The sequence below is a fragment of the Microtus oregoni genome, unplaced genomic scaffold (assembly GCF_018167655.1).
Source record: "Microtus oregoni isolate MIOR12 unplaced genomic scaffold, Mior012 000023F_ref0000262, whole genome shotgun sequence".
In the NCBI taxonomy this organism is placed as follows: Eukaryota; Metazoa; Chordata; class Mammalia; order Rodentia; family Cricetidae; genus Microtus; species Microtus oregoni.
In genome coordinates this window covers 11,148,941-11,164,827 of record NW_024543082.1, presented here as the reverse complement: position 1 = coordinate 11,164,827, position 15,887 = coordinate 11,148,941, and positions in this window count along the sequence as shown.

Below are 15,887 nucleotides of genomic sequence, written 5' to 3'. Positions count from 1 at the left end.
TAGGCATCCAAATACATCAGATGTAATATGGTGTAGGCATACACCATGTGAGCAATGTGGCTAATAATAATTTTGTCACAAAGATTTATTTTTATTTTTCTGAATTATTGATGTTTGTCCACAGGCATTGAACATTCTCTGTCACTGAGCAGTACCTTTAATGCATTGTGTGCTTGCATTTTGAGGTATTGTCTTAATAAGTTGTTTTGGCTAGCCTTGAACCTACAGTTAGTCCAGTCATGCCTTGAACTTGTCTTTGTTGCTGCTACAAGTTCCTAAATAGTTGGAATTAAAGGCTTGCAGGAAATTGGACCTGGCACAAACTTTTATTTTTAAATGTACTTAAGGGTTAGGATTTAATGTAAGTACCAATTCTGCAGCTCCATGAGTAAAATTATTAATGGAACTGTCTTTCTTTCACATAACTGTGTGAAAATGGAACATACTGGCATGTCCTGTTATGTTTTCCAAAATCATGGTAAATTAGAAAGACTTTTACATGTCATTGTATTAGCACCATCTGCGTAGTAGGAGCTGCGGACCTCTTCCCACAGCCTGGCTCCCGCATGGCTAGCTTTACACCAGACATAACAACACACAAATTGTATTCATTTAAACACTGCTTGGCCCATTAGCTCTAGCCCTTACTGACTATTTCTGATATTCCGATCAACCCATCTCTAATAAACTGTGTAGCACCGGTCTTCCCGGGAAAGATTCAGCATGTCTGACCTGGTGGCTTGCTTCATCGCATCTGGCTCTGAGAGGAGCTGCCCTGCATCTGAGCTCACTTCCTCTTTCTCCCAGAATTCTGTTCTGTTTACTCCGCCTATCTAAATTTTGCCCTATCAGATGGGCCAAGGCAGTTTATTGACCAATGAAATCCCACATCATTTCCCCTATTTCTGTTTTAAAAAGGAAGGCTTTAATTTTAACATAGCAAAATTACACATAACAAAACAGTTATCAAGTAAGAATTACAATATTTACATCTATTTTTTCTTTATCATAACTAAGGAAAACTATAACTAACTATATATTCTTCAACACCATCAAAGACTCGAGAAGGATACAATATTTACTAAGCAAACAAGAAATAAGCAACTTTCAAACTCTAAAAATGACAGAGACATCTCGCTGCCTGGACAGTTACCCAAAGTTCCTCTGTACCGTTGGGGCAACCATCTTCGGCCTACAGGCCCATAGTTTCCAGCAGACATTTCCATGAAGCAGGAAATTTCAAAGGCAGCTCAGTCACTATCTGTTGTGTCCTGCAGAATGTCTTGCAGACTCTTTCATGGATCAGGAACCCCGAAAGATCATCTCACCTTTAGGCAAGTTCAGTAGTCGTCTCTCTGCGGGTTCTCTGTGTCCAGTTTATGCAATAGTCCAGGCAAGAGCAGTTTTCTTGTTCAAATGGCTATCAAACTCTATAAGGTGTCTCTTCAATGCCCATCTTCTTCTTGAAGTAGATTGGTGCTGCCAGGAGCAGACGTGTCTCATTGTTATGAAAAACCCTAAGTTATTAAAACATTAATGTCATATTCTGATGAAAATAACTCAAAATCTTTTTCAGTACTTAAATTATAAGTATGTATAATATAGTTTAAACATATGCAATGTTTTATAAAATTTTATTGATATTGTTTATAAAAATTAATGATACTAATCTAATCTTACTTTATCTCCTGCTTTTCAGCATAGACTTTGAATTTTTTTCTCTTGTCTTGAGGTGTGGGAAATTCAATTCACATTGATATATCATTAAGAAAAAAGAGAGTAACTTGTAAGTTTTCTTCATTGGTTGATTTCTGAATTTGATGGCATTATCTAGATGGAGTGATTCATTTTATAAGTAGGTGAAGTATAAAATTGTTGTTCAAAATTTGTTGATCAGTATTAAGATACTATTGAAAACACTGTAATAAAGATTTAGGTGCACATTAAAATCCTGCAGCCATTATTACTTATCAATCACCCTACAGCTCTTCAGGATGGCTCACATCTCTTACTAAAATACAAACTTTTCCTTTCATTTACTGCCCTTCATTCTCTCTAACTATTTTGGCCACAGATACTTGCAGATTAGAATACTGAGTTTATGAGCCAGTGTTTTATTTTTTAGCATGGTATGAGGAGGTGGTTAGAGAGAGATAGAGAAGAGTAGAAATGTAGAGACAAAGAAAGATGCAGACACACAAAGAAAGAGACAGACATATCTCTGAAGAACTAAGGATGGAGGTAAAGGAGTGCATTTTCTTATCATCAGAATCTCTAGAGTGCATATCTTCATCATCTGTTATGGATTTTGTCTTTTTCTAGTGAGGTCTGAGTGAAGACAGAACAGTTGGTAGCATTTCTTTTGCCTAATTTTTTTCTTGCCTTTGAAGAGTTGGTGTGCAACTTGAGAAATTTGAAATGTTTTCTCTCAATGCTACTAAGTAACCAGAGCTATGGACAAAAAGAACTGGGAAGCATAAAACCCCAGTATTATTAAGTCCAATCTATGTATACTTTCTTTTACTCAAGAAGAGAGGTGAAGCAGACCCAAATCAAATGCATCTGTCTGAAGACCTGCTTCCTAACTTGGAAGATCAAAGATCTCTGTGACTAGACATGAATAGCCACATGATCTTCTCAGTCTTATGTCAGTGGAAAAATTCTGACAGCCTTTGGGGGAACTAACAATAACATTTGAAACACATATTCTAGTCTTATAAAAAATAGGATAAAAAGGGTTAGTAGACACTTTTTTATGAATCCATTAGCATTGAATACAGATACATGATGAAAATTGGTGTATGCTCTTTAGCAAGTCTCTAGTCCATGTGCTGACTTTGGAATATTTCAGAAACAAAGTCGTTCTCTTATTTGCTAAGTACTGGAAAACAACTGAACTGAAATATTGACTGAATATGACCCAATTTCCATCTTAGCTTTTTATAAATGTGGGCAAATGATTTAATCTTGTAAGTTTTACTTTATTTCTTATGTGTTTTCTTTTCTAAATAAAATTGAAAAATAGGTGAAAGACAATGGTCCATGATTTTTGAACAAATCTCTGTACATTTCTGAATCTGTGCCTTCCTTGCAATTATATACCATCCACTTTCATCCATTGCTTGCAATTTAGTGATGGATAATTTATTTGTCAATGCTTCTAAATGTTGTACTGGTTAAACACATAAATTTATTTTCGTGGAGAATTGGTTTTTAACCCAGATATATTGGAAAATGTAGTTTATTCCTAATTAGGCCTTTGTGACCCAAATTTAAAGTTTTCTTTAGTGGAAAAGAGATACACATGTAAGAAATGAACAGACTTTAAGCATAGAATGATTCAGTGACTGGTGTGGATGCCCCATTGGTACAGGAAAACTTTGTGTGACGGTCCAGGCAGCGAGATATCTCTGTCAATTCTGGAGATTTAGAAGTTGCTTACAATGCACCTCCTCTTTACTTAGGTAATATTGTATTCTTCTGGAGTCTTTGATGTAGTTGAAGAATTTATAGTTATAGTTTTCCTTAGTTATGATAAATGATAAATTAGATATAAATATTGTAACTGTAATTCTTGCTTCAAAACCTGCTTTGTTATATGTAATTTTATTATATTAAAATTAAAGCATTATTTTGTTTAAATAAAAAAGGGGAAATGGTGTGGGAAGCCCTTCTGACTATGTGCTGCTTTTATTGATTAATGAATGAATGGCCTGCCAATGGCTTGGCCTATAGTAAGGTAGAAGGAAGACAGAGTCAGAGAGAAGCCATGTAGCCCTGCTGAAGACAGGCATGCTGAAACTTTACCCAATAAGCCACTGCTATGTGACAATACACAGATGAATAGAAATGGGTTAAATTAATATAAGAGTTAGCCAATAAAAAGCTAGAGCTATTGTGCCAAACAGTGATTTAATTAATACAGTTTCTGTGTGATTATTTCAGGTCTAAGCTAGCTGGGCAGCCAGGACCCAATATGCAACCTTCCTCCAACAAGTCACACTCAGTACTCTTGGTCCATTGCAGTGTTGAGGCATTAAACTCTTTTTTGACTCACACTAAACCATAGTTTTCCATAAGAGATATTTGAGAAGAAACACTTAAACCTTAAAATTTTACCACATCAACAGGACATCTAGCAAATCCCATAAAAAGTAGTTCTGAATCCTGGACTTCAATTCAATGCTAAATGGTCCTTTGTGTTACCCTGAGCTTAAGGTTTGACTGTCTCTGGTACCTGGAAGTTTTAGGAAGCTCCATCAAGATTTTCAAGAGAGAAGAGAAGCCTGCATCAAGAGAAACATGGTCATTATGCCATTATTGTTTCTACTTTCTCTCCTTCTTGTATGAGTCTCATTATCATATCCACCTCTGCCCTTCCTCTTGCTGTGCTCTTGTGTTTTTCAATAATTACTTCTTATACTTTCCAGATTGTTTATTCCAAACTACAGTGGTATTTTGTTAGACAATACAAGTGTATTTCTTATATATCAGAGGACACACATGGTCACACTGTCCTCATTTTCTGTCTTGCTATTGTTCCATAGCACACTCACTGTGTTGGGTTTCTTGGATAACTTTGATATCCTGAGGCAGAATGTCTTTCTTTGTGTGTCTGTAACTAGCACATTGTGCCACAGCTGCTTAAGTTACCCTTCCTGACTCTTCTTTTTCTTTGTCATCAATGTGTCAATAGTATACAATTACTGCACATGATGATTCTATAGATTCACCAAAGTTTAATAATCAAGACTTTCTTATCTTATTTTTTATATAATGCTAGCTATTTGTTGCTGTATTTTTCTAAAAATGAAATTAAATGTTAAGTAATTCATATTAAATTTATACAACTTTTTACTGAATACTTGATTCAATGGAAAGCACCCTGAATTTGAAATTAATATGCAGAAAATTTGTTGGAGATGCTTTTGAATGCAAATTTGGCAGAATGAGAAAGGAGTATCATGTAGAAAAATAAAATTGATGAATTGCGATTTAATATCAAACAAGTGTTGGTGGAGGTATCAGGCGAACCTTGACGGTAGGTCATGAGCCTTGTGGTAAAATATACAATGATAGAAATGGGTTAATTTAGGATGTAAGAGGTAGCTAGAAATATTCTTAAGCAATCGGCCAACAATATTGCAAATAATAAAGTTTCTGTGAGTTTATTCCTGGTCTGGGCACCCAGGAAAAAATGAGCAGCCTCTGCCAACAAACAAGCATTTATTTAACTCATGGGTTTTGTTGCACTTTTATGAATACTCAAAAATGTCTCAAATTGAAACAGGGGGCCACACCATACTGGCCAACCATTTGATGGCAAATATTCTAGAAAAGTGATATAGTCCTGGGTAAGATAGCAACTTATTGAAGAGCAACTTCTAGAAGGGTATCAGCTCTCAACTCTCAGTGCCCAGTGCTTAATGAGACACAGGAATGACTGCCTCCATTAGGAAAGGCACTTGCCGATGTACCACACCATATACACCTCTGTGGTTTTAAAGTTTTTTTCCTCAGCTGTAAAAAATAATGACAACAGGAAATGTGTAGGCAAATGGATGGAACTAGAAAAAAATCATCCTGATGTACCTCAGACCCAGAAAGACAAACATGAAGTATGTATTCACTCATAAATTGATAACAGATATAAATTAAAGGATAACCAGCCTTCAATCCACAGACCTAGAAGACCTAGGTAACAAGGAGAACTTTAAGAGGGAAACATAGATTGCCTAGGAAAGTGGAATAGATGAAATTTCCTGTATAAACTGGGGATGGACAGATGAGAGGAGGGGATGAGGAACAAGAACATGAGGGAACAAATGATTGAGTTGGGGTAGAAAGAGAGATGTAGGAGGAGGTCCCTAGTTAGTTCCTGGCCACTTAACCCTAAATCATCACACAGAAACTTTATTATTTAAATTACTGTCTGGCCCATTACCTCTAGCTTCTTACCAGCTAACTCTTCCATCTTAATTTAACCCATCTCCATTAATCTGTGTATCACCACAAGGTCATGGCCTATCAGCGAATTTCAGCACATCTATCTCCTTTGGTGGCTCCATGGCTTCTCCCTGACTCCATCTTTTTTCTTCCAACATTCAGCTTAGTTTTTCCTGCTTAGCTCTGTTCCCCTATAGCTCTGATATAGGTCCAAAACAGTTCCTTTATTTATCAATGGTAATTACAGCATACAGAGGGAAATGAAAGAGATATCTTGATAGAGGGAGCCCTTATGAGTGTAGGGAGAAACCTGATGCGAGGGAAATTTCAAAGAATCCACTAGAATGACCTTAGCTAATTTTCTTAGCAATAGAGGACAGGGTGCCTGAACTTGTATGTCCTTTTGTAATCAGACTGGAGACTTCCATAATTGTCATCATAGAAACTTCATGTAGTAATTGATAGAAGAAGATGCAGAGATCTAAGTACTGATCCATGCTCCAGGAGGGAAGTCCATTTGAAGAGAGGGAGGAGGGATTATATGAACAAGGGAGGTCAAATTGTGACAGGAGAACCCACAGACACAGCAGCTGACTCAAGTTAGTGGGAGCTCATGGACTCTGGACCCACAGCTGAGGAGCCTGCATGGGACAGAACAGGCCCTATGCCATGTAGTTGGCAGTTGTGTGGCTTGGTTTGTGTGCACTCTGTCAGCACGAGCAAGGTCTATCCTTGGTGCTGGCTTTTGCAACCCATTCCCTATGATGGGATTCCTTGCTCAACCTTGATGCATGGGGAGAGGAGCTTGGTCTTGCCTCAACTAGATGTGCCAGACTTTGTTGACTCCTTTTGGAAAACCTTATGTTTTCTGAGGAATGGATGGAGGTGGGGTAAGAGAGAGGTGGGGGGCTGTGGGAGAAGAGGAGGAAGGAAGAACTGTTGTTGGTGTGCAAAATGAATAAAAAACTACAGAAATAAAGGTCTTTCATTAGTGAGTATTTTGACAAGTTGTCTACATGGGCTTCTTCCTCTGATGAAGGTGGTAGTTCAGTCAGCAGGACCAGCTGGTCTCTAAAATTTGTTTCTGTTCTTTCAACAGTGAAGTTCTGTGCTTTTAAAAATGTACTCTTTCCCTTTTCTGTGCTGTAGTTATGGGCTTTTTTCTTACTTTTACGAGCAGCAACATTATAGAAATAACTGGAAAAGGCAATCATTTAGAGCCACAGTGAAACAGATACCTCACAAATAAGTACAATTAAGCTATTGCATTTATTTATGTGCCTGCAGTTAAGATAATTACAGAGAAAAAGGAATATTGTGTTTAGACTGAAACAGTAGGAGAAAGAGCTTGGGCTTGTAGAACAAATTAAGCAGTAAGAATATGTTTTAAAGAAAAATATTACTGATCAACATATATTTTTACTTAACAGCAGCGAATAAAGCAGTTTCTGATGGTAGTGATTCCTTCTGCCTCTTTATATCTACCATTATCTTGTTCTCCCTACAACATTTTTGATAAACAGACTGTTCAACAATGGCTATAAGGAAACATCATATGGAAGTCAAAGAGAACTACAAACTGAGGTGAAAGAAATCATTCCAAAGTGACTAAAGTTATGTGCTTTGGAGTATAATTTATTCTAAATGGTACATTTGGGGCATTGGGAGTTTTTCACATGAAGGGTCAGATTGGTAGCCAGAGAGACATAAAGAGACAAAAAATTCTCAAATGAATACTCCCCTTTTTCATAAAGTAAAGACATAAGATTAAGGGTAAATTTTCTTTCACAGGAGTTAGTTTCTTTTAAATGATTTATTTTACTTATTTTCACCAGGCATTATTTGTTCTATCTATTCTTTCTGTCTCAAAGGAAATCTTGGACTTCCAGAGCTGAACTTGAATAGAAGATCATAACAATTCTCCTTGGATTAAAGTATGATGGTGTCCCTCAAACTGTGGTTTAAAATGGAAGTCATTTTCTTATTTCTGACACTTTGGCCTTCCACTACTACACAATTCTGCATGTATGTGCATTTATATAGTCTGGAGCGCAGGGCCCCCTTTTTCAATCCTGCCCAAATAGCTTAACCCCTGAAATAATCACACAGAAATTTTATTAATTCTAACCTCTTATTGGCTAACTCTCACATCTTGATTTAACCCATTTCTAATAATCTGTGTTCACAACTAGGTTGTGGCTTACCAGGAGAGATTCTAACCAGTGTCAGTCTCAGACAGAAGCTTCATGGCATCTGCCACACTGCCCTTCTTCCCAGCATTCAGTTCTGTCTTCTCTGCCTACCAAAGTTCCACCCTATCAATGAGGCCAAGGCTGTTTCTTTAATAACCAATGAAATCAACACAAATACAGAAGGACCTCCTACACCACATTTATATACTAGAAAACTTAAATATTTCTGTGTAAATATGTAGGCTTACCTACATTGTCTTATAACATCTTTCAACAGAATGCATGTATAAATAATCTGTAATTCAAATGCTAAATGTACATGACATTAAATGGAAAGTATGTCTTTAACAATAGATTATAAATATTCCAGTTTTATACTAATTCGATATCCAATAGTAAGGTCATTCAAGGAGGATTACACTTTCAAAATATTCATTGGAGAGGATGGTGTGAGAAGTTATCTTACTGCTTAGATGTATTAGGATAATGCAGAAATAGATTTCCAAGAAGGTGCCTATGCTAATGATACCTAAGAGCATAAATATGGGTCAGAGGTTTTTCATAACAATCATGTCCCCCATTCATTTTAGTTCCTCTAGAACTTTCTGGAACTGACTATGTTAGATTTACACATTATCACACATATTTTAAATATTTTTGGTTGTATTAGAATCCACCTTTAATATTTAGTTTTGACTTCTGTGACTTTACCTTTTACTGATTTTAATATATCTTATTTCTCTATTCATCCTGAAATTAATTTCATTTCTTTCCACCTCAGAAGTTTTTTATTGTTATTCTATCAGAGATGAGGATGAGGCTCCAAAGAGTTAAAGCTTATGTAATAAATAACACTTCTAAACCTAGAACTATTTTCTCCTACAAAGTGGAACTCTATTCAAAATGTTTAAGTGAAAAAATATTAACGAAAGGGGGTAAAAGGTCTATGTGAAGAAAATATACCTCATAAAATTGATGTGCGATTTGATGATGATGTTGAATTAAGATTCTGACTGAGGGAAAGACCCATGGAGTACATCTCTCATTGGAGCAGCCACAGTATTTGTGTGTGTATCCTAAAGATATAAAAACCCATATTACCATAGCAGAATAAATCTTCACAAGAGATTTATCTCAAATGCTCCAAATACTTGGAAATAGACAGAATACAAAGACCCATAGATAAGTCACTACTCATGGTATTGAGATGTTTTGAAATGAATACATCCTCGCATTTCTTATTTTCAGACTCTGTATAGTTTTAATGACAGGAGTTTTGCAATCATGCTCATATTTTAAATGACTTTTTTGTATCACGGCACTGATAGAACTAACCTCTTTTCCAGTTTTATATGTACTTAAAACTATGAAGTACATATCTAGGAATAACTGCTCATCCATCCTGTTTCCTCATAACCTGACATTAATTCTGCCTACTCCTGTGGTGCACTGCTGTAAGATAGGATCAAAAGCCTTTGCCTTTATAGCTCTTGGCATCTGGAAGAAACTTCTTGCATTTCTCTGCCTCATTGGTGCTATCTCTTCTTTTTCTCATATGCTTCTTGAAAGCCTCCTCTCTTGCCTAAAGCTCTCTTAATTTTCTTCTCTCTTTGTGGTTATTTAACTGTGTAATTGTATTATTTAACTTTATAAATCATTTTGAGATTCTGTATATGTAAGACACAGTGTGAATAATGTACTCTCTGAATGTGCTCTGAGAGTCCAGTGGAAATCGCTTAAATAGCAACTGCAGCAAGTTGGATTCATTCCCCTTTTTTACTTTTTTGCAACTTAACCAATATGACAGAAGAAAGGAAAAATGCTGTCACCTAAATTGCTCTGTTCTGTATGTGTAGTTAATTCTGCTTCTAACCTATTAACTCCTATTTTTTTCACATTCTTAAAAGGTGTTTATATTATATAAACAGCAAGGTAATATTTTATATACACCCATGGGAAAATTTAAGAAAGAAAAACATTGCAAGCTTGGTAATATGACTGTGATCCTGGGGTATATAATCACGCAATAAGAAGGCGACTGTCTCCATCAGTTGCTGGAATAAGGTTCTATGATGACAATTAAGTTAGTCATCAATCTGATTACAGGGAAAAGCCAGTTCATGCATCCTCTCCACTATTGTTTAGGATCTTAGTTTGTGGATTCCTGGGAATTTCCCTAGTACTAGGTTTCTTGCTAGCTCCATAATGGCCCCCTCAATTAAAGTATTTATTTCCTTGCTGTCCCTTTCTGTTTTCCCCCAATCTTGACTAGCCTGATCCCACATGTTCTTCTTTCCCCTTCCCTTCTTCCCTCTTCCTCCCCTTCTGCCTCCCCCCATGCTCCCAATTTTCTCAGGAGATCTTGTCCATTTTCCCTTCTTAGTTGGATCCATGTATGTCTCTCTTTGGGTTCTCCTTGCTACCTAGCTTCTTGGTGTTGTGGACTACAGCCTGGTTATCTTTTAGCTTTACATCTAATATCTTCTTATGAGTAAATACATATTATGTTTGTCTTTCTGGGTCTGGGTTACCTCAGTAAGGATGCTTTTTTTTTCTAGTCCCTGCATTTGTCCTCAAATTTGAAGATGTCATTACTACTTTCCAAAATATGTAAAGGACTCAAGAAACTAGATATCAAATTTACCAAATAATCTAATTAAAAATGGGGTACAGATCTAAATAGAGAATTATCAACAGAAGAATCTCAAATGGCCAAAAGATACTTATGGAATTGTTCAACATCCTTAGTCATCAGGGAAATGTTATTAAAAGTGACTCAGAGACACCATCTTATACCAGTCAGAATGGCTAAGATTTAAATCAACAATGATAGCTTATGCTAGAGAGGAGGCAGAGTAAAGGGAACACTCCTTTATTTCTGGTAATAGTGCAAACTTGTACCTCCATTTTAAAAATCAGTATGGCAGTTTCTCAGAAAATTGAGAATCAATCTACCTCAAGGCCCAGTAATACCACCCTTGGTATACTCAAAGGAGGCTTAATCTGATCAAAAGGGTGTTTGCTAAATTCTGTTCAAAGCAGCATTAGTCATAATAGCCAGAACCAGGAAACAACCTAGATGTCCCTCAACTGAAGAGTGGACAAAGAAAATGTCGTATATATACAAAATGAAGTATTATTCAGTGGTAAAATACACATAATTTTTATCATTCTCTTTTACAGCAACCTGGTTTTAATCTGATTACTGAAGCCAAATAACAAAGATAATATGGTGGTGCATTTTTTCTTTACCTCCTGGTTTTATACCTAAAGATACCAATGAATTTGGTATGAGATTATAGATGAAATTTGGTATGAGATTATAGAGTATTGTTGAAACTATTTCTTGTACCCTTGCATAGTAATTCACCAACATGTTTACTAGATAAGTTTCTTGTAGAACTGGATCATGAACTAAGCACATATACTCTTCCCAATAAGTGGAAACAATAAAAATCAAAGTCATTTCTATACACAAGTCTTTTTTCCTAAAGCCATTACTTATTTCCATGATTCTCTGTTGAAAAAGTTGTTCAGAATGATGTCACTCTATTCCTCTTGAATTTTTATTTAAAACTGCTTTTTTTATTTTTTTTTTGAGAATTTCATGCACTTCATTTGGGACATATTAAACCACAGCTTCTCCAAATCCATTCCTACGTCCAGACCCACCTATCTTTTCTCTGTCTGTCTGACTGTCTGCCTCTCTCTCTCTCTCTCTCTCTCTCTCTCTCTCTCTCTCTCTCCCTCTCTCAGATACACACACAGAGACACACACAAACTCTCTTTCTGTCTCTCTGTCTCTCTGTCTCTCTGTCTCTGTCTCTCTCTCTCTCTCTCTCTCTCTCTCTCTCTCTCTCACACACACACACACGTCTGTGTGTATACCTGAGTATACACTCTCCTCTTTCTTTATATCCTCTATTCTTTCTGAGACAGAATCTCATACGTTTAATCTAGAAATCTCTATGTTAACCAGCCTGTCCTCAAGCTTGAAAACTGTATGCTTCCTGATTTCCACTTCCTTATTTCTCAGATGATAGATCATACCAATAACAGAAATTTCACAACATTAAAGACTGAGTGTGGTGCCTTGGACTCTCTAGTTTTAATAGGAGAGTAGTGGATTCTTGCTACATAAGTACAATATTATGGTTGTTTTTTAATAAAAGACTTTTGTTGTGGTTTGTTAGTAAAAATTCAGAACAATTATTTGCTACTTTTATTTAGATAGCAGATTATGTGAAGAAGTATGACTTTAAAATTAGATTTATTGTTTCTCATACCTATTTATTTATTTCTGTATTCATTATTATAGCTCATATTTGTTGAGTGTTTAAACATGTTATAGGCATTATGAAACACATTAAAGGAAATTAATTCTCTTAATGGAATATATATTTAGCATTTCATTTTGTTAAGGAAATAACAAGTACTCTTTTTCTATTTTCATGGCCTGACATGAAAAGGCAGCATGAGAACTGATGTTATCTCATGGCCTTTGAGCTTCCATTAGCCATTATGACAATCTTCTTGTTCTGAAATGACCCACATTTGCTGTATAAGAGAAAATAATTATATTTTTGTAGTAGCTTAAGCTTGTGAAGAGTTGATGAGTAAATTTAAAGTTATTCTTTTTACATTTGTCCCCCAAAACTATTTCTTCCATCCCTTCTCTGTTCTTCTTTGGCAGGATTTGCTATATATTTGAGTTCTAAGCTGGGGGTTGGTATGGAGGTGGAAATTTCAACTGCTATAAAGATTCTGGAGATATTTCTATACTAATGATGCAGTAAAGAGGGTGAGGAATTTCTTTTTTTTTTTTTAGTTAAATTATCAAAGGAACTAGGAAAGTGAAAACCATTTGTCACTGTTAAGCCTGGATCATCAGATCTTTTGTTACTCTTTTCTTTCTCTTTCAAAAATTACTGTAAACAGTCCAAGTAAGAACATTTAGATCACCTTTTCTTTTCCATCTACATAAGTTATTTATCTTAATTGATTATTCTTTAGTTTAAATGTGCATGAGGCAAGCTTATGCAACTAACTCAAGTGCAGGTTTGCTGTGTTAGCCCCAGGACAGAGCTAGAGACGCCCCATTTTCATGAAGTTCCTATGAGACTAGCTTCCTCTGTCTTGGAACATACTTGGGTTCCAAGAAGTCCAGTTGCTGTCTGAGAAATAACCATTAGAAATGTAAAGGATTTTTCTATAGGAAACCAACCTATTGATAAAACAACTTACTCCAGCCTACTAAAGAAAATAAATAGGAAAGTCTTCTCTGGGGGTTGAATATAACATATGTTTGAATAATAGTATAAACTAGAGAAAACATAGGATGAAAACAACTCCAAAGAAATAATTGTATGGATCTTGTGAAAGTTCCACTTTCCTCATTTGAGCCTAGTTTTAAAAATTATTTTTATTTTTGGAAGCTACAAGTGTATGGTGTGGACTTTTATTATTGGTATTATTCTGACTATTTTCTAGGGTGTTTGCTGATAGACACAAGTATATGATATGAGATGTTAAACAAAGTTAAGGCAGATAATTCAGATCTGAGTTTAAAGAAAGATAGTTCAAGGCTACGCGAAACTCATTGAGTTGTTTTTCAGAATGTGCCTTGAGAGCATGTGGAAATCATCTAAATGAAAATATCCGTACATGTCCATACATATTATTTCCTAATCTGGTATGTGTAGGCTTTGTCTTAGTTTCAAAACTCCTCACCAAGCTTAATACCCAATGTCAAAATATTTCTCTGAATACTGAATTCAGTGGGCCATTGAACAGAGTGCTGAATTCTTCTCATTTGTTTTTCTTAGATATAGAAATAGATGTCCTCTTCCCCATAACTGCCGATAGCAAAACTTGGTGAGAGTCCTCTCTTCTCAATTACTTTTCAAACATTATAACTACTTTCAGTGTCTAAAAAGGGCTGATCTTTTCACCAAGTGTTTTTTCCAATATAATCTACCTAATTATTCTCTGGTACTAATATTTAAGGTCAACCCTAATTCATATTTCTCAGTTTTGTTTCTGACCTAATAGAGATAATCATGAAACATGGACCATTCTTCAGAGTTTTTAAGAGAAAAGAAATTCATTATTTTTCAATCAAAACATTTTAGTTTTGAAATAAATGTAGAGGCAGGCAGATCTTTGTGAGTTCAAGGCCAGCCTGTTCTATAAGAGCTAGTTCCAGGACAGGCTCCAAAGCTACAGAGAAACCAGGTCTGGAAAAACAATAAAAAAAGGAAAAAGGAAAAAGAAAAGAAATAAATGCAACACAGAATCAGTAATAGTAACCTTACATAAGCTAAACTTATAGACAGAGCTGATAATTCCTAAATACCATCAAATGAAAGAATTAAAGAGCCTTTTAAAATGGTGATTCAGTATATCTCCCCCTCTCTCACACACACATATATGTACACACATCCACATATATAATTTCTGGTTAAAGCTATGAAAATATAAAGGTCATGCATTTAAAATATATTGAAAATATTAAAAAGTGTTTTCTAGCTTTATTAGTCAGCTTCCTTCCACTATAACAAATTTATTGAAGTAAACAACTTAAGAGACCAAATATTTATATTGTCTAAACATTACAGAAATTTCTAACTATGATCTCTCTGGTTTGTTGTGTGGGGACCTTTGGTAGAAAAGTTGGGGTGAACAAAGCTTCTCATAATCTCAATCAAGGTTCCAGCATTCCTTTCAAGGGCATACAGTGATGTAACTTCTTTCTATTACGCTGTTACTACTAAAGATTATGCCAGCCTCCCCCCCACAAAAAAAAAGTGTCACTAGTCCAAAAAATACACTTCAGTGTTGTGTCCTAAGTCAATGGAAGGTATAAAAAGTAGAATAAATATTTCTATGGGTAGCAAGTAGGATTAAATGAGAAGGTCTGACAGAGCTACTAATATTTAAAAATCTACTCACAAGATAATAGATGCATTAAATTGTTACCTCATTACAAGTTTGAGAATTGGTTTGAGTGAAATTAATGTAAAATATTCTGAGGTAAGATTATAGAAATTTTTGCATAATGATGAATTAAAAATAAAGAATGAAACATAACATAAATTATATGTAAATATATAATAAGTTTACAATGTTATATATATATACAATGTATATAATATATTATTTAAGTATGCACAAAATTATATAATAAGATCCAAACTCTACCTACACTATCATATACATTTATAATTGATAAGACTAATAATGTAAATAATTGCTATTTTATAATAAATTTACTAATTTAGAACTTACAAATTCTTCTAAAGAGATTTGAATAGCCTTAATTTTTAAAAAATATTGTTAAATTAAAAGAGAATCTTGACATTTAAGCCATATGTAAAAAGGTTTTGTAGTAAATAAAACTTTTTCAGAGAAGTAATTATCCCATTGAGTAAACATTTTATCTCCAAGATTTCAGATGAGAAAAACCATAAATAATTGCAAATAGGTTGCAAGTTTGCCTCTGATGCCAGAGAACAAATATATTTCAGTTATACTAGAGTAGAAACTTTCATGACACTGAAAAAGTGGCAAACTTGACCTGTGGCTTTCTTTATGAATAATAGACTAGTATTCTAGTTTATTTTTTAGCTTACAACCATCCATATTGTTTCCAGCACCGATTTTTAACATAAACTAAGTAGAACTCAATTTGAGGCTGAATGCTATGATGAGTGTTAATATATCTATATCATTCCTTTACCTAGAAATATT